The following is a 6,000-nucleotide window of genomic DNA, read 5'->3' on the forward strand; positions in this document are numbered from 1 at the left end:
TTGTAGCATAAGCTTTTTTAAGTGATATCAATGTTGTTTTGTAGCTTTAAAAATGAAGAACATTTATTTTTTTACAATTAGAATTCTAAGACAAAAAGTTAAATGAGTGTTTTCAAACTCAATGTCATTCCTTGCTTTTATGTTAAGTTCTATATCCATTGCTTAAACTGACGAGGAATATGGTGGCACAAAAGAATATGTACCAAATCTGTGGTGGCCTCAGCCTACTGTTTTATATTTCACCATTTGGGACATGTCTCTGCTTTTTTTCTGTCATTATGCTAAGAGACCCACCCAAAAAGGGTCACATACATACTCTATACAACCCCCTAGAAAAGTATAAAAAGTACGCAAAAGTGTCGCAAGGGCCTTGTAAATCTGCCCCTGAGTTTTTCCAGCTTCACTTTGTTCAACCTTCATTTGTAAATCAAGTATGTTTACTACCTTTTTACAGAAGGCCCTTCTTCCTACTATTTCAATCCTGCACGATCCATTTATTTTTGCATGCCACTTTATTTTGCATCGCTGTTTGCCTTTTACACCATATAGCCAAATTAATCTCAATCGCACCTACTCTTGGCTTAGGCACATGCCTCAGAGGACAACATTCTCCTACAATGCCCCAGCTTTTGCAGATTTCCCCCATATACCGTAATAGTGGACAATTTCGTAATTCTGATTTGTAATGCTGTAATTGCCTTGCAATGTCGCTCTCATCATCTTCCCTTTGAAACATTGATTATAATTTACTATCAACATTGAAGGTGCCATTTAATGAAACACATGTTTAACCCGTTCCCTGCTCATGACGGAACCACTCCGTCATGAGCCACGGGTGGTTCCGTCATGCTGCGGCCGTTGGCAATCGCTCCGCCCACGCGGCACTGATTCCCCGCCTGTGCGGGCGATCAATGCAAGTGGGCGGAGTCATGACGGAACCACGCCATCATGAGCACAGCTCGCCCGTGACTCATGATGGCGTGGTTCCGTCAAGAGCATGGCGGTGCCACGCTGACCCCAAACCCCCCAGCGCCGCGGCGGAATTTGTGCCGCGGCGAAGGGGTTAAGTGAATGGCCAATAAAGGATGAAAACAAATAATTGCTTGTTGCTGCCCTTTTATCCTCTCATCATAGGACGAGTGGGTTATGTAGAGATTCTGCTTTTTTCAATAAACTCATCTAATTATATTTTCTGATGGCATGTGAGATAAATTATGAACCCATCGTGAATTCTGCCGCCAAGCAAAGCAATGTTACTCCCTTGAGTTTAGTGGCTGTCTGACCCAAAGGGGACATGGAATCTGCAAATGCTAAGACCAGACTGCCACAATAATTTGATCATACATTTTTCTGGGTATGCTACTGTGCATAACTGAGACAAATGGACCCAAAAGCAGAGTGTACAAAATAAAAATGTTAGGAATGATTGTCTGTTTACAATTATTAAGCAGGTTTAAAATGTGCCAGATCCTAACTTGTTTCCTGTGCAGCAGACTGAGAAGGAAGCTTGTGGTCTGAAAATTACAGGTACTTCTGAGATGCAAAGCGCATTACATTCAGACATTTCAAGAGATCGCTGTAATCTGGCAAAATGCAAACATTTGGTATATCCCAGTTCAATGCCACCCTGAAGCAAGCACATAGATGGACAGCGCCATTTTCACTTCCCACCATTTAAAAAAGAACTTAGGGGCTCATTAGGATGGCGGTTAACATAGCCACCGCCGGGCCAGCGGTGGCGATCGTTCCGCCATCGTCATGAGATCATGAGATTTACCCCCCGCCACATTATGATGGCGGTGGGAAAGTCCGGCCACCGCTTTTCCGCTGGTAGCAATCATCACGATTGCCCGGCTGAGCGGTCAGCATGCTCACAATGGCGGCGGAGCCTTGCAGGCTCCGCCAGCACAATTATGATGCCGGCGGAAGCCAGCCTTTCCGTGGCGGTTGAACCGCCATTGAAAGGCTGGCAGAGAATGTCTTCAGGGGCCCATTGTGGGCCCCCCTTGTGTTGGGGGAGGTGTGGGCGCATCCATGGTACCCCTCTACATTTCACTGCACCAAATGGCAGGCACAGTGTAGTGCCTGCCACGTAGTGCAGTGAAATGCACAACATGCTCCTTTCAACATCGTGGCGGTGTTGCTGTCAGCAGCCACCACCGCAATGTTAAAAGTGCGGAATCCCACCGCAGCGGTGGTGGTCCCACCATAACTGAATAGGCGGGACTGCCGCACGCATGGCGGTCGGACCCAATCACCGCTACGGTGGCGGGCGGATCAAATCCGCCCGCCATCGTAATGAGCCCCTTAGTCCAGATTACACGGCTCGTCAACAATGGGTGCCGGGAGACCACAGACCTCTTCAGGATTTGCTGTTCATATATGATGCTCTAAGATTTTACCTTGGTGGATTGTTGGATTTGTAGCTTCAGGAACATTCTAGAGGCATACATAAAATTAAAAGAACAACTATTGATTTGAGACAGTGTTTATTGGCAATGTCAAAATGATGAATACTGTTGTCTGGTGGTTGTGCTCTACAGACACTCGATCTACAATGCTTTATGTTGGTTGTGCTGTTTCAAAAACCAGGAACCAGTGAGCCTGGAATGCGAACACTCCAAAAAATAAAATGCTATTGGTGAACGAGAGCTAATTAATTACTATGAAAAGCATACAGCTTAGGTGGGTAAATGTGAGTATTTGTTCATATAGAATGTTTCTATGTTTCCATGGACTATCAATCTGTATTCTCTCGTTTAATGGATAAAATAAAAGAGTTTATAAATATAATAAAAAGGATAGGTACTGAGAAAAGAGGCAGCGAGTTACATATATAGCATGATGATTGAGCAATCTATAATGAATATTTATTTTTGAATCAGAAGCTAGTGCTTACTTATATTATCTCTCATATAATATTGGAAAACTACATCAGCAGAAGACAGATGGAGAAAGTGACTGCTGTTGCAGACAGTTTAGTGAAAGGCTGTCTTTTATGAGCTTTCTTATCTCCCCAATTCCCCTTCCCTTCTGAAGGAATCAAATCATCTCACATAAATATTTCAGGTGATTGACTGATTCTGTGGCATTCAATGTGGCTTATTAAACACTAACATGGCTCTCCTGCAGTGATCAGATTTGGTTTCTGGCAGTTTAAAGAGGCCACAGCTTACTACTACCCGAGTACCATGGATTACAGTGCTGTCACCCTAAAGGGCATAGAAAGGGCAAAAAAAGCCTTGCAGAAGGAAATGATAGAGATCAGGTTAGAGAATCAATAACTGATGAGCATGTGCATTAGATCATCCACATGTGACACAAAGTCCTTCACCAAGAATACATACAATAGGGCCTATTCTCAAAGTGCATCCGTGTGCAGCGAACCCGCAAGACAAGGATGTGCAGTTAGCCAGATGTTCGAAACATTCAGCGCACACGGATTTGATGGCCAACATGGGTTTGGACGATACATGCAACTAATGACCATACAGTTGGGACTGTGAGAAAAATGCCTACATGAAACAAGATAGTAAAATTTGTGAGAAGGATATATCTTTTGAGTGGTTATCAAATCACATGGTGGACTACAAACACTAGTCAACATAGGTGCTTATATACTCTAAGCCCTGAAGAAGCCTGAAGAAGTCTCTTTCACAAGATGAAACACGTTGTCTACACTGGAAGACATTTTTTTGATAAAAAGAATAGGATTTGAATAAAGACACCCCCTTTAGAAAAACATGGATAGAGTCTGCGCACTATGTTAAATTGAATAATGTGTTATTGAACTACATTGTTTATAACGGATGGTGTGCGCTGATAAGTCCAAAAAGGCTGTTACTGATTCCTCACATCTCGCTTATTGCTTTTGGCATAAGGTATTTAAGTGCCAAAGTTAGTGATAAACTATGTTTATGGAGGGCTCAAGTCTGTGGATATCATGAAAAGGAAGAGAGCGTGCACTCCCTCACACTCAATTTGCAGCTAACGAAGGGTGAGGGCAACTTAAACCCAGCAGCAAGGAAAGGGAAGGAGCGATGTGAGGAAGGCAGCATCTACGGCACTTCAATAACAGGTATTCGTAGTGTGCTTGCTTAGAAAGCCGTTGTACAGAATCAAATCTAACACAGAAGAAGATGCAGCATGGTTGGCTGGAACCCCCACCACTCCCTATTTGAGGCTTTAGCTGAGTTGAGTTGATTTTTAGACGTGCCTGGTGGCTGAAGTTCCTTTGTCCTGGTGAAGTGTAACAGTGTTAGTACTACTGTACTTGAGAACTTTGTAGCAGGCTCATCACTGCACTTCACTGGACTGCACTGAAAGGAAAAGTGGCTGGAGGTCTCCTATGCGAATGCTACCCCCACAACCCAAGGAAAAGGAAGCCCTATACTAATAATGCCAGTCGAGGCTAGCACAGCATTTAAGCAATTGAAGCACCCGAGTGAGAGGAGAAAAACATCACTTGGTGATTAGGCAATCACTCAGAGGGCCTCATTGGAGATGGTTGATGTAGCCATTTCCTCCACAATGGTGATGATTAAGCCTATGGAGAAGAGTGCAGTAGACTCTGCCAACATGGTTACTACTTCACCAACCTTCCCCAGCGTTTCACATGGCAACATCATCTTTGAACACAGGGATTGGTGTAACAGTAACTTCAATAACCAGTTCACTACAACTACAGCTACAATTCAACTGTTAAGCCCAGAAAGAAACCACATGATGGTGGTAGGGATGTGGTAAGAGTAGGAACCAACAAACCAAGAAGGAATCAAAGGAATACCAGAAATCAGAATGGCATGGGGCAAAGTAGGAGGGGTCTTGGGAAAAAATAGAAGGATAACAAACTAGATACCCATAAACTCCCAGAATCCAAGGAACAGGCAGCCTCTGACATGGCTAGGGGTAGTTAAATAGGTAGTAACGGGATGCTGGGAAATATGACACAAAAACAGAAAATAGAAACTTAAGGTAAAGATAAAGACTTATATAGCCTAAGGGTCTTTATGGAACCTGACCTAGAAAATATGAGTGGTAAAACAAAAACCCTTTAAATAGGTCCAGGTTGCTTCGGATATTTTCAAAATTTCCTAGCCTACATACAATATCATCAATTGATCTGAAGCAGGTGGGGTTTTTGGAAAGCAAAGCAAGTGCAGATGTGACAAGGATTTTACTAAATTCGGTATTAGTTACAGACGTCTGACGAAATGCCGAAAAAGAACTGAAATTACAGGGCATAAAAATATCATTGGATGTGGACCTCGAATTTAAGGACATACCCAGGTTAAGCTTTCTACAATGCCATGGGGGCCTCCAAATAATCAAGCTAGAGTAGACATATTGAGTCCACCGACTACGACCCAGCGTATACTAAATGAGATAGAGGAGTCCTTGAAAATCCCCTTGCCTCACTGAGGGCACAATAATGAGGGACAGTACCAGCTTCACCAGAATAAGCATGCTCGTCTGCAATGGGAATAGGAAGATATGGGAGAATGGGGAAATTTAGGGATATTCTACTAAGGATTGTGTTCAATGCACAGAATTACATTGTTTTTCTGGAACGCACATGGACAAAAAAAATGTATTGAACCAGGAAATATTCAAACAAATAATAGATAATTATGAAATTTTGCGTTTCCAGGAAACATGGCTGTGCACAGACACCTGCGAATAGATGGATTCTTGCAAGTTTCACAGGGAGCCTTAAAAAAAACCATCAGGATACCCCTCTCAGGGACATATTAACGTTAATATCAACAAAGAATGCCTCTAAAATATGGAAAATCAACACCAGACCTAATTGAATCCGAGCTTGTGGAGTGATTTTGTCTAATATCAGGTCGGGACTTGATTGTGTTAATGTTCTCAAAATTCATATGCAAGTAAAGAATTCTTCTGGTCATGAGGGGAATTTCGTTATGTTAAGGAGGATCTGGTGAAAATGTGTTCACAGTAACCGCAACACTTGCTTGTATTGTTACGTGATTCTAA

At 42.7% G+C, this 6,000-nt stretch overlaps 1 pseudogene; it reads right to left on the reverse strand.

The window, feature by feature from the left end:
- LOC146834654 (E3 ubiquitin-protein ligase PDZRN3-B-like) overlaps positions 1–5,466 on the reverse strand; it is a 64,247-nt pseudogene extending 58,781 nt beyond the window's left edge.
- Positions 5,467–6,000: the final 534 nt, after the last annotated feature.

Source organism: Triturus cristatus, chromosome 4_2, assembly GCF_964204655.1.
Source record: "Triturus cristatus chromosome 4_2, aTriCri1.1, whole genome shotgun sequence".
NCBI lineage: Eukaryota > Metazoa > Chordata > Amphibia > Caudata > Salamandridae > Triturus > Triturus cristatus.